At 45.7% G+C, this 13,716-nt stretch overlaps 1 long non-coding RNA gene across 1 annotated transcript; it reads left to right on the top strand.

Annotated features, from left to right (window-relative positions):
- The first annotated feature begins 3,711 nt into the window (after positions 1 to 3,711).
- LOC309365457 lies at positions 3,712 to 4,564 on the top strand. Its single transcript, XR_014166165.1, has 3 exons — positions 3,712 to 3,853; positions 3,936 to 4,013; positions 4,133 to 4,564. It is a non-coding gene; the product is annotated as an uncharacterized lncRNA (long non-coding RNA).
- The last annotated feature ends 9,152 nt before the right edge of the window (positions 4,565 to 13,716 follow it).

The raw sequence follows: 13,716 nt of genomic DNA on the forward strand, positions 1-13,716 counted from the left end.
GTTTCAGAACTCACAGGGTTAAGGAGTTCTGTGTGACGTCTCTTTCCTGAGGCGTGGTTAGAAACACTTAGGGAGTGGTTTGACGCTAAGTGTTCAGTCTGGTTTCGCTTTTGCGGAGAGAGGACGCAAGATGTGTGCGTTGTCACCGGGAGAGATTTAAGAGATGTTAAACTTCATGATTAAAGGTTAAGAAGATAAGAAAAGCCTTTGTGTCTGCTCTGAATTATTGCTGCAATTGCTTCACCGCTGTGTTTACTCTGCTACCGGCAAGAGGCAGAGGCAGGAAGGTTTTTTGGATCAGCACGGACAGGCAGCAGAGCTGCGCAAAGGGAAGCGTGCTGGACTTCATGTTTGTTTTTCTTGGCATTCATGGCAACTTTGGCCTCTGCGTTGCCATATTTTCCATATCAGTATAGATCAAGCCTTGGTCCTTCAAGTATACTTGGATCTCTTAGTAGTAATTATGACACTTACAAGCAGGCTGAAGCCAGAATTTTCTCTTTCTCTTTCTTCAGATGCTCCAGGCGATCACAGATGAGTGTCTAAAGAGAAAACAAAATATCAGACTGTGGGAGTCATAAAGCCATAGCAGAGGCTTGTAATATTGCAGGGTGCCCCCTGACCTCGTGACCAGCACTCCAAGCTTTACAATGTTTTGGAATGTATTGACCTTAAATGGAGTTGTGTTTCCTTTGGGCAGTGATGACCCTATATGGTGATGTGTGTAATAAAAGCCTTGGCCGGATGAGGTAACGTGAGACATTGGCAAACGGCCATGCGGCTGGAGTGAACAAAGGGGAATAAATCGGGAAAGGGCAGAGAAAGGAGCTGCCCTTACCATCATGAAAATATAGCTGGCTTTCTGTGTCATTTTTCTATGCTAATCACCATCTCATGACGGCTAGATTTCCGTCATCAGACTTGATTAGGACTGGGAGTGGGGAGCTTCAGTATTCTACATATATTTCTATTCTGTGGTCCTCCACTATTAGATTTTTATCTGATAATTGTTCTGGGAGCTTCTAGGATTATTTTTTTTGCTGTACGTTTAAAATTCAAGGGCTGCTTGAGAACTTTCATCCTATTACTCTTCTTACATAGCATTATTATTACTACATTACACAGGAACCCTTTGGCACAAGTGCAGAAAAAATCGTGCTTTAAAAAACAAGATAACATTTTTAAAAGTTGCCTTTGAAGCAGAACAAAGTATGTGCTTGTTTTTGAAAAGCACAGAGATTAGGCCCAATTTTTGATCCACATTAAGGTGTAGATTAGCAATTTATTATGTTTGCTTTATAGCCACACTGACAGCATATTCTGCACACAGACACACAGAAAGATATGAAAGCATTGTGTTAGCAAGTGTCAAAATGACTTCCTACCTTGTATTCCTGGGCAGCCTCTTTCTTGAGAACCACAGTGTGCGATTTATGTTCTGGGGATCGCTCACAAACGAAACACACAAATTCTTCATCTTCTTTGCAGGAGTGGAGTTTTTCCTCGTGTCTCTTACATAGACGCTTTTCCTCTTTATTTGGTGGCAGGAGTTTAATTTTTTCCACTATATTGGCCAGCTGCCAATTGGGGCAGAAACTCCCTCTCTGCATCCGGGCTTTACAGAAGGGACACTCCAAGTCCCCCACCTGCATTGGTTCCCATGTGTCATGATACTTTACAATACAGTCCCAGCAGAAGTTGTGGCCACAGTCCAAGGTCACAGGGTCTGTCAGATACTCCATACAGATGGGGCATGTGGCTTCTTCTCCCACATCCGTGGATGAGGATGAGGCCATGATAGAAGAAGAGTCTGTGGCTTTGTTGAGATGAGAGGCAGCAGGATGGGGATGAATTTAGGAGGGGAACAAATGCCTGTAAGGTAAAAACTATTCAGTATTAATTTTTTTCGCATCCTTCCAGTAAAACTAACTCTGCATTTCACTTTCTTATGCAACGTATCAACCACAATTGGTCCTGTTATACAATTTTTAAGGTAAATGCAGATAATAGGCATACACTAACCACAGAAAACCAAACCTCCAGCCTTCAAAAAATTAGGAAATATTCCCCGAAAAACTAGTCACTTTATTTGAGTGTATAAAATTTAGACAATTCACAAAGCAAGAGCGAGGCCATCTTTAGCCTCCAGCTGAACTATGGAACCCCTCCATATAGCTAGCAGGAAGTTCTTGGTAAAATCATTCTTCCACAGCCCAGCAAAGCTTTATACTTTCAAATCACTGTATTTGAAAAGGGGCCAGTCTGTGTCATTAAACTCTGACACCAAGGTCTTCACCATTTCAAAAGGATGCTCTGGCAAGCCCCAGGACATAGCTGTCAACCTTTCCTTTTTTTGAGGGAAATTCCCATATTCCAGCACCGTTTCCCGCTGCTTCCCGCTGCTATCCCAGATTGTTAGATATCCCATAGTCTGGGATAGGTGAGGCTGCTGATCCCTTATTTTCAAATCTGAAAGTTGACAGTTATGCCCCAGAAAAACAATTAGCATGTATTGTTCAAATATCTGAGTGGCAGATTTGTAAACATATTGGACCAACATATTATTCTGAGCATGGTCTGATTTACATGTGCAACCATTTTCTGTGTCTTTTGCACAGGCAACACCCCGTCCACATCATCCCCCATGTTGGCAGAGTGCATGCAGGTCTGTCCCCATTCTGGGCCCCAAGAGTGTGTGCACGGTCACGTGTCAATTGAACACACGCAAAATGCTTGGTACAGTGGTACCTGGGGTTAAGAACTTAATTAGTTCGGGAGGTCTGTTCTTAACCTGAAACTCTTCTTCTTCTTCTTCTTCTTCTTCTTCTTCTTCTTCTTCTTCTTCTTCTTCTTCTTCTTCTTCTTCTTCTTCTTAAAAGCAAAACAGGTCACCTTTTCAGAAATGTTTCCCTGCTTCATGCATTCACTATCCAGCAGAAAGAATAATGGAGCTCCATGAAATAATCATTCAGTGGGACACAATCTCACATTCATGTGCAGGTCCACTCTCCTGGCGCTTCATCAAGAGTGGCCCAGGAATGGCACCAAGGTGACAGACAAGGACAGAAGTCATTGCAGGGTTCCAAGCCCTCCTTTGGGTGCCCAGCCAACACCTCCATTGACACCCATGGGAGCTCCTCTCCCAGAGCTAACAGCATTCCCATAGGGGCTTGACTTTCAGCCGAATGGTGGGGGAAGGCAAGGAAGAGGAATGGTTTAAAGGCTCCTCTATACACATTGGCAACTGAATGAAAATAGTCCTGCTTGGGCCAAGGGCAGCCAGGGAACATGCAGTGGGGTTTGGTTGTCAGATACTCACCCCCAGAATAGCTTCTCTTGTGGGCAGGGAGATGGTGTGATCAATCAAGGAAAAGTTCTGGGGTTGCCTTTCCTTCTTCTTCCCAGCCGTTCTTTCTCCTGTCTCCTTCCCATTTCTTTCTTTTCAAAATCATCCTCCGTGTGTTTTTGTTGTATATAATGTTCCACCATATAATGTTTTTGTACAACAAAAACACACGGAGGATGATTTTGTCTTCTTTATTATTTGGAAACCAAGAGTAGATTTGTATACCGGGAGAAATATTGATAGACTATTGTTACAACAGGAAGCACGATATATTCACTTGTTTGAAACGATGTCCCCCAAGGGCTTGAATGAACATCAAGACTACAATTCTTTTCTTTAATAAACCATCATAGATGACCTTGGACTTTAAATCTCCTCTCTGTTTACACCTTTAAGAAGGGAGATCCTATTCTCCTCCCCCACAGACACACATATAAGGCAATGATCTCACTCCCTAATAGAAAACGCACAGAGAAACGCAAGAAAACTTGCATTCAATTATCTAAGGTGAGAAAACACTGACCTGATGTCCGTTTTTCACAAATGATTTGACTAGGAAATAATAACTCTTGGAAATTCTTATTTCTAGACGTAAGTCGAAAAAGAAACATAAAAGAATTAAATGATACAGACTTCCAACAGATTTATAGTCCTCAAAAAAACCGAGGTATGGAACCAAATATGATATGTATTAACACACTTTAGAATGTATATAATTTATTATATTTATGATTTATGGCATTGAAGCACCTTGATCTACCTTGACATATTATTTGATATTACCAGCTGAAGAAGGCGTTTACTCCGAAACAGGGCCCTGTCCTGGTCACCACTACTGAGTCGCACATCTGATTCACACTCCGGATACTCCGTTTTGGCCCTATTTGATCCTTTATTCTGTATTATTTATCCTGATTTTTTATATACATGGACTCTTTTTGACTGCCTTTGAGACTTGTATAAAACAATTGTTGTGCACTGGTATTTCATGTACCTTTGTACCATATCACTGCATATTTGAAACTACATTATTTCTGTACTTAAACGTTGTATCCAAACTTACCATTACTTTAAAACCATCGTACTTACATGTTATAATTAAATGTACTACTAGCTTCAAACTGTTATTCTTAGCAGAATATACCCGTTTTTCATTTCAACTCTTGAGTAGGAATTATTCCTCAAATTGAAAGTTGTGGCCAGAGTTCTTGGTATATCTTTTTCAGTGCATTTCCAACAAGAACTCCAATTTCTTTAATGCTTGGAAACTCTGCCAGACTGCCAGGGACTGGTAGCCAAGTCCGGGGGGCCACACAATTCTTGCTGAGGCTGTGGTGTGACCTTAGGTGTCGCTGAAACCAAGTCTCCTGGATCTGCTGCTGGGGTGGAATCTCCGCAAGTGGAGTTGGCGGAATGTCAGGCACGGCAGTGGTCTGAGTCTGTGGTAAGTCTTGCAGACCCTCTGAAGCAGCTTGGTTCGGCTCCACACCGGCAGTTTGCGAGAGAGGTGTAGGTGGAGCCTCACCATCTGTAAGTGTCTGTTCCGGAGCCACGAGTGCAGTTGGGGGCACCACGGTAGTGTCCAAGTCCCCAACACTGTGCCTAAGCTGGTCTATGTGCCGGCGCCACAAGCGTCCATCTTCGAGTGCCACCTGGTACGAGCGAGGTCCAGTGACTCCCACTACTGTGGCTGGCACCCAAGGAATGTCCCCCACAAAGTTCCGGGCAAAGACCTGGTTTCCGGGGACAAATGGCCGTGGCGCGTTGGCACAGCCTGGGGGTTCGGCCACGGCAAAGTCTGGGTGCAGCCGGTCGAGCGGGGACCTGAGGCAGCGGCCCATAAGCAGTTCAGCAGGACTCCGCCCTGTGGCCACATGAGGGGTGATGTGTTGTACGAACAAGTATTTGGCGACCCGCTCGTGCCAGTCTCCCCGGTCCAGGCGCGCCAGTGCCTCTTTTGCCGAGTGCACCATTCTCTCTGCTTGCCTGTTGCTGGATGGATGAAATGGTGCCGTTAGGGCATGGCGGATGCCCAGTCCCAAAAGATACCACTCAAAAATGCCTGATGTGAACTGTGGTCCGTTGTCAGAGACAAGGACATCAGGATACCCATGCGTCGCAAAGAGGCCTCACAGCACCCGGATGACGGCCTCGGTAGTGGTTGAGGGCATCAGGGCCACCTTCGGCCATTTGGAATAGGCGTCCACCACTACCATAAAGGTCCAGCCATGAAAGAGGCCGGCCAGATCAATGTGCACCCTCGACCAGGGTGTCTTGGGCGTCTCCCAGGTGTGTCCCTTAGCTGCCGGTGGCACAGGCCTCAATTCTTGGCACGCTTGACAGGCGGAAACCCAGGCAGTGATGGCATCGCCCGTGTTAGGCCACCAGACGTAACACCGAGCCAACGCCTTCATTTTGACGACTCCCGGGTGGCCAACGTGCAGAGCCTCCAGGACACGTTGACGGAGTCTTTGGGGAATCACGACGCGGTCTCCCCACAGCAGACAGCTGCGATGAGCCAAGAGTTCATGTTGTCTGGTTGCGAAGGGCTGGAGCTCTGATGCAAAAGGCCCTTGTGGCCACCCCCTCCACACCCAGTTGAGCACACAGCTGATGGTGCGATCCTGGGCAGATGCGGAGGCCACAGTGGCAGCCGATACAGGGGCTGCCAGAAGATTCTCAATCAGGAGGAGTGATGAAGCAGGAGCCGGGTCTTCCACAAAGGCTGGAAGAGGCAACGGCTGAGGGCGTCAGCATGGCCCATCAATTTCCTCGGGCGATGGATGAGCCGGTAGTGGTAGGCAGCCAGGAAAACAGTCCATCGCAACATGCGCGGCGAGAGGACTGGTGGAGTTGGTCGATCACCGCGTGGAGGCCCAGGAGCGGCTTGTGGTCGGTGATGAGGTCAAAAGTCCTGCCGTAGAGGTATTCATAGAACCTCTTCACTCCAGCCACAAGTGCCAGTGCCTCCTTGACGAGCTGGCTGTAATTCTGTTCCGGCGGAGATAACTATGGCAACGCAGAGGCCAAAGTTGCCATGAGTGCCAAGAAAAACAAACATGGAGTCCAGCACGCTTCCCTGCGCAGCTCTGCAGCCTGTCCGTGCTGATCCACAGATCCTTCCTGCCTCTGCCTCTTGCCGGTAGCAGAGTAAACACAGCGGTGAAGCAATTGCAGCATGTGGGTAATAAATTCAGGCTGACACATAGACTTCTCTTATCTCTTAACAGCCTTTAATCATGAAGTAAAACAGCTCTTAAATCTCTCCGGGCGACAACGCACACATCTTGCGTCCTCTCTCCGCAAAAGCGAAACCAGACTGAACACTTAGCGTCAAACCACTCCCTAAGTGTTTCTAACCACGCCTCAGGAAAGAGACGTCACACAGAACTCCTTAACCCTGTGAGTTCTGAAACCAATAACAATAACGTCCTGGAAAAGTAGGCGAGCGGTGCTTCTCTTCCATCTGGAAAACGGTGACTAAGGACAGCGCCAATGCCAAAAGGTGAGGCGTCGCAGGCAAGGACCAGCGGCCTGGCTTCACTGTACTGTACCAGCACACTGTCCGATGAAAGGAGAGCCTTGACCGCGATGAAGGGGGCCGTCTCCCGATGACCCCAGGACCAAGGTGTCTTTGTGCTGAGGAGTCAGTGAAGAGGCTCAGCCACCGTGGCTTTGTGGGGCAGGAACATGTTATAAAAGTTAAGCAGTCCCAGGAACGCCTGCAACTCCGTCTTGTTCTTTGGGATGGGGGCCTGCTGGATAGCGCAGATCTTGGATGTGGTCGGGTGAAGGCCGAAAGCATCGATAAGATAGCCCAGGAACTCCACCTGTGGAACAGCGATCTGGCACTTCTCCCTCTTTACCTTGAGCCCGGCCTCCTGGAACCTGGTCAGCACGGCGCGGAGGTGTTCGAATAGCTGCTGGTGTGAGTCTGTGGACACCAAGACGTCATCAAAATATGGTACCACGCCTGGAAGCCCTTGCAGGAGACGCTCCATAAGGCTTTGGAAGATGCCAGGAGCCACACTCACCCCGAACTGCAAACGGCGGCAACGGAATGCCCCTCGGTGGGTGACGATAGTTTCGGCTTCAGCAGTGGCATCATTGACAGGCAGTTGTTGATAGGCTTGGGCAAGGTCCAGCTTAGCAAAGACCTTACCCTCACCCAAGGAATGCAGCAAGGTGTTGAACAACAGGAACCGGGTAAGCGTGTTGCTGAAGTGCCTTGTTGATCGTGCACTTGTAGTTGGCGCAGATTCTCACCGACCCGTCTGGCTTCACAGGCATGACAATGGGGGTTTCCCACTTGGCATTGTCAACCGGCTCCAAAACTCCTTGGGCAATCAGCTTGTCTACTTGTTCGTCCACCTTAGCCTTGAGAGCAAAGGGAACCCGGCGTGGCTTTAGCTTGATGGGAGCAACTTGTGGATCAAGGCTAAAGGAGATGGGCGTACCTGTATATTGCCCCAAAGTGCCGTCAAAAACCTCGGCAAAGTCTTTGACCAGACTCTCAGTCTCTGCGTTAGAGATGCAGTTGATGCCGGTGACTTCCAGGCCAAGGGCATCAAACCAGCCTAGCCCTAGGAGGCTTGGCCGCTGACCTTCGACCACCACCAGTCGGAGCAGGCCCGAAAAATCCTTGAAGGCGATCCGGAACTGGCCAACGCCTACCGCGGGAATGTCGTTTCCCTGGTAGTCTCTCAGGTGTACGCAGTGAGAGTCGAGTTGCCTTTTGGATACTCTGGGTACCAGTCTTTTGATGGTGCTCCAAGACACGATGGACAGGGCAGACCCGGTGTTGATCTCCATGACACATGGAGCTCCTTCAGTGAGCACCGTGACGTTCAGCTTGCGTCGCGTAGGCGAGTCGGTTTGGCCAATCGTGGTTCCAGACGGGCAGCGGCAGTTGGTGAGAGTGAAACAGCTTTCCTTGGCAGACTGGAGTGAAGACTTGGACTTGCGAGTCGGTGAAGGCAGGGTGTCAGACGGAGCCGATCGGCAGACCTTAGCGATGTGGCCCCTTCTGGAACACGTCCGACAGATGGCGTCTCTGAATCGACACTTGGCACGGGAATGGTTGCCTCCGCAGCCGGCACATTCCGGTTGGCCCTTGGACTTCTGTTGGAACTTCCTGCGCTCCCGCTTTGTCTGGTGCACGTCATCGTCTTCACTGGAGGATGCCTCATCACTGCTGGCCTCTTCGTGATGCACTGGAACTGGCTTCCTAGCAAGACACGGGCTGCTGACCTTGGGGATCTCCTGGGTGGAGTGTTCAGCAGCTTCCGAGGCCACGGCCTCCTCAATGGCTTTCTGCAGTGTGAGGTCTGGCTTGGCGATGAGATGTCATTGCAGATGGATGTCCCGGACCCCGCAGACGATTCGATCCATCAGGGCATCATCTAAGTCTTGGAACTTGCAGTGCATTGCAGCCTGTCGCAGGGCAGTGGTGTAGTTGTTGATTGACTCCCCCTCTGCCTGGTTCCGGTGGTAGAACGCATGGCGGGCAGCAATCTTGGACGGCTTTGGCGCGTAGTGGTTGTGGAGCTTCTCTTGGATCATGTCCCATGGTGTTGCCTGGACTGCTTCAGGTGCAACCAATGCTCGGGCCGTCTCAAACACCTCAGGCCCACAGAGGCTGAGGAATAGGCCCCGCTTCCGTTCCTTTGATACTGCTGTCAGCTTGTTGGCTTGGAGGTAGCAGTCAAACCAAGTGAGGTAGGAGTCCCATGATTCAGAGGCTGGCGCAAACGGCGGTAGAGGCACAAGTGAAGCCATGATTCCGATGCCGGCGTGAAGGGCGATGGATGGAACACAGTGCTCTAGCCAGAACAGTCAGCTCTGAATTGGTTCTACCAGTGATTTTGCTCAGTGATTCCGCTCAGTGATTCAGCTCAGTTCAGAGGATGGCCGCATCTGGCTGTGCTCTGATGTCCATCGATCCCACCTTCATTGCCAGTGTTAAGTTGTGGGTAGACATAGCAGACGACACAGCGATTTCTCCAAAGCAGCTCTTTATTTGTAAGCTGGAACAGAACAGAACTGAGGAGGTGAGTCAGCCTGCTTATATAGAATGCAACAGTAGAATGCAACAGTAACCATTTTTTGTAACTAGCCAATCACTGAACGTCACTTTCAATCCTTCATTTGCATAACTAACTACAGTATCCCCGTTGGCCCAGGGTGAGAACTTCAGTACATAACACTTTTCTTCTGCTGGAAGAGCTCAGCTTCCTTCTCCCCCTCCATCTTCTCTCCTCCTAACAGAACACCCATTTGCTCACCACCTCATCTCACCCCAAACATGAACGGCTCTTTTACAAAAAGAATAGGAAAAAACAGGCCTTTGCCATATATTTATAACTGTATAAAACAAAGCCATGCCCCCCCCCTTGAACAGGTCTTTTTATCAGCTATCATAAATGTGGCATTGCTTGGTTAATAAATGATAGCTTTGAACTTTGTCTGAACGTTCCACCACACCCATTTTGTTCAAGATGCAGAAAAAGAATTCTTTTTTTACTTCCTGCTTTGGACCCCTGACTCTTCCCCTCCTCCTATCCATAGTGCCATCAGGGAAGCACTTTAGGGCAGACTCAGCCCCAGGGACCCACTTGGGGGGGTCACACCCACCTCCGCTTGCTGTTTGCAGCTGAATAGGGGAAAAGATCTATTGGTTTTTCTGAGGATTGACATTTACAGCGGTACCTCGGTGGGACCCCAGATGTCATCTAGTCCAACCCCTTGCACTGGAGGAATCATAACCAATGTGCACTTTATAGTTCAATAAGCAAGCTGAATCACAGCCACCCATTCACATTCGTACTTCTCTGAATTTTCCTAGTGCACTTTCCCAGCCAAGTAATGTGTACAAGAATTCATAAATTCAGAGCAACTTGCCTCCAGGTAATGCATTTTTGTATGTGATTTTCACTAATATCAATGCTTTTATGGACATATAGTTGGGATATAGTTGTGGTTGTATTTAATCTCTTTTTTATATATATATAAAAAATTTTATTAAGGTTTTTCAATACAGATGCATATTTAATAAAACAACGTTGATTATTTAACATCTTTTCATTACTACTTTGGACTCCCTCACGTCTCCCGCACCCACTTGCATCATTATGAAATTGTTTCCAAGCAAATTATCCTTTTGTTCATAGTCTTAGATTCAATCATTAAAGTACAGTCTCTTCCTTTCTCTTAAAAGAAATATATACTTTCCTTATTTCCCTTATAGTTGAACTCAAATCTAGTTTAGTGGTAGACAATTATTTCTACTCTGACATCCTTGTTAACATTCAGCCAAATTACAGTACTTTTGTAAGTAAATCTTAAATTTCTTCCAGTCTTCTTCAACCCTCTCTTCTCCCAGGTCTCGGATTCTGCCAGTCATCTCAGCTAATTGCATATAGTCCATCAGCTGCATCTGCCATTCTTCCAGAGTGGGTAAATCTTGAGTTTTCCAGTTCTTGGCGATCAGTATCCTTGCTGCCGTTGTTGCATACATAAAAAATGTTCTGTCCTTCTTTAACACATTCTGGCCGACAATGCCCAAGAGGAAGGCCTCTGGTTTCTTGGTAAAGGTATACTTAAACACCTTTTTCAGCTCGTTGTATATCATCTCCCAAAAGGCCTTCACTCTAGGGCAAGTCCACCAGAGGTGAAAGAATGTTCCTTCATTTTCCTTACATTTCCAACATTTATTATCAGACGAATGGTATATTTTGGCCAATTTAACTGGGGTCATGTACCATCTATATATCATTTTCATTACATTTTCCTTCAGAGCATTACATGCAGTGAAGTTCAGCCCAGTGGTCCACAACCTTTCCCAGTCTTCAAACATAATATTATGCCCAATGTCCTGTGCCCACTTTATCATAGCCGATTTAACCATTTCGTCTTGTGTATTCCATTTCAGCAGCAAATTATACATTTTTGAAAGTACTTTAGTCTTAGGTTCTAACAGTTCTGTTTCCAACTTCAATTTCTCCACCTGGAATCCTAACTTTTTATCATTCTTAAACACTTCTTTAATCTGAGCATAGTGTAACCAGTCTCACACTTTATCTTTCATTTTCTCTAAACTCTGCAATTTCCAATTGTCTCCATCTCTTTCTAATATTTCCCAATACTTTGGCCAATTGGCCTCCATATTGGGTCTTTTTCGGGCCTTGGCCTCCAAGGGTGACAGCCACCTCGGAGTTTTATTCTCCAGTAAGTCTTTATATTTTGTCCAGACATTAAATACTGCTTTCCTGACAATATGGTTCTTAAAGGCCTTATTAATCTTAACCTTATCATACCATAAGTATGCATGCCATCCAAATGCATTGTTAAAACCTTCCAGATCCAGTACATCTGTGTCTTCAAGAAGTAGCCAATCTTTTAGCCAGCAGAAAGCTGCGGCTTCATAATACAACTTTAAGTCTGGCAGAGCAAAGCCCCCTCTTTCTTTCGCATCCGTTAGTATCTTAAACTTAATTCTGAGCTTTTTGCCCTGCCAGACAAATTTAGAAATGTCTTTCTGCCACTTCCGGAAGCACTCCGTTTTGTCTACAATCTGCAACGTCTGAAACAAAAATAACATTTTTGGCAATACATTCATCTTAATGGCAGCTATTCGGCCTAACAATGAAAGTTTTAATTTTGACCAACTATCCAAGTCTCTCTTAATTTCCGACCAACATTTTTCATAATTATCTTTAAATAAACTCAGATTTTTTGCTGTTATGTTTACCCCTAGGTATTTCACTTTCTTCACCACAATTAATTCTGTCTCTCTCTGAAACCGTTCCGACTCAGTATCTGTCAAGTTTTTTCCCTTAGTTTTTAGTTTATTTAATTTAAATCCCGCCACCCGACCAAAATCTTGAATCAGTTGTAATACTCTTTTCGTACTAGATTCTGGCTCCTGTAATGTCAAAACTAGGTCATCTGCAAATGCTTTAAGTTTATATTGTTTCGCTCCGTCCTGAATCCCTTCCACCAGCCGGTCCCCTCTAATCATATTCAGGAGCACTTCCAGAACCGAAATAAATAGTAACGGGGAAATCGGGCAGCCTTGTCGTGTTCCTTTTTCAATTTTAAACTCTTCTGTAACCACGTTGTTAACTATCAATTTAGCCTTTTGTTCTGAATATATTGCATCAATCCCATTCTCGAACCCCCGACCCACTCCCATTTCTTTTAAATTCCCCTTCATAAACTTCCAGGATATGTTGTCAAAGGCCTTCTCCGCATCTATAAAAATTAGAACTGCTTTAGTGTTTATGTCTGTTTGTAAAAGTTCCAATATATCAATAATGTTCCTTGTATTAGCAGACATTTGTCTACCTGGGAGAAAGCCTGCCTGGTCTTTGTGAATTGCTTCGTTTAAAACTTTCTTGAGTCTGCTTGCCAAAACGTCTGCAAATATTTTGTAATCCACATTTAAAAGGGAGATGGGACGGTAGTTCTTAAGTTGTGTCTTTTCAGTTTCCGATTTTGGTATCAATGTGATAAAAGCTTCCTTCCACGATTCCGGCGCCTTCATCCCCTCCATAATTTCATTGCTGACCTCCATCAATGGTTGTATCAGATAGTCTTTCAGTGTATTATAATACTTGGAGGTCAACCCGTCTGGCCCTGGCGATTTGCCCTGTTTCATGTTCTGGATAGCCTGCTCAATCTCTTGTCGTGTTATTTTGCCGTTCAGGATTATTCTGTTTTCTTCTGACAGCTTTGCTAATCCATTTTTCTCCAAAAATTGTTTAATCTCAGTTTCATCTTGTGGCCCTTGAGTATATAATTTTTTGAAATATCTCTGGAAGCACTTTCTAATCTCTCCGGGGTTCTGAATACTTCTTCCTTCAATCTCTAAATTTGTCACTGTATTTAATTTTTGTCTCCTCTTCAACTGCCAGGCTAGCAGTTTTCCACATTTATTAGCCGATTCAAAAGTTTTTTGTTTCATTAATTTAATCTTCCATTCTATTTCCTGGTTTATCAGTTTAGAATATTGTGCTTGATAAAGTTTAATTTCTCTCAGAATCGGCTGAGACTTCGGATTGAATCTTAGCTTCTTCTCTAACTCTTTAATTTTTTCCAGAATTTTGTCCTTCCTTTCATTTTGTTTCCTTTTCTTTACAGTATTCTGTTGTATCAAGAACCCCCTCATCACGGCCTTACTTGCGTCCCAGATAGTTCTTTTTTCCACCGTAGTGTTCATATTAATCTCAAAATAGTCCTTTAGAGCTTTTTGGGCCTTCTTAGCAATCTCCTGATCTCTGAACAGGCCATCATTCATCTTCCATCTGAAGGAACCGGTTGGGATCAATGTCATGTCCATTCTCAGTGCGTTATGGTCGGAGCATGTCTTT

The sequence above is a fragment of the Podarcis melisellensis genome, assembly GCF_964234715.1.
Source record: "Podarcis melisellensis genome assembly, chromosome: 2".
In the NCBI taxonomy this organism is placed as follows: Eukaryota; Metazoa; Chordata; class Lepidosauria; order Squamata; family Lacertidae; genus Podarcis; species Podarcis melisellensis.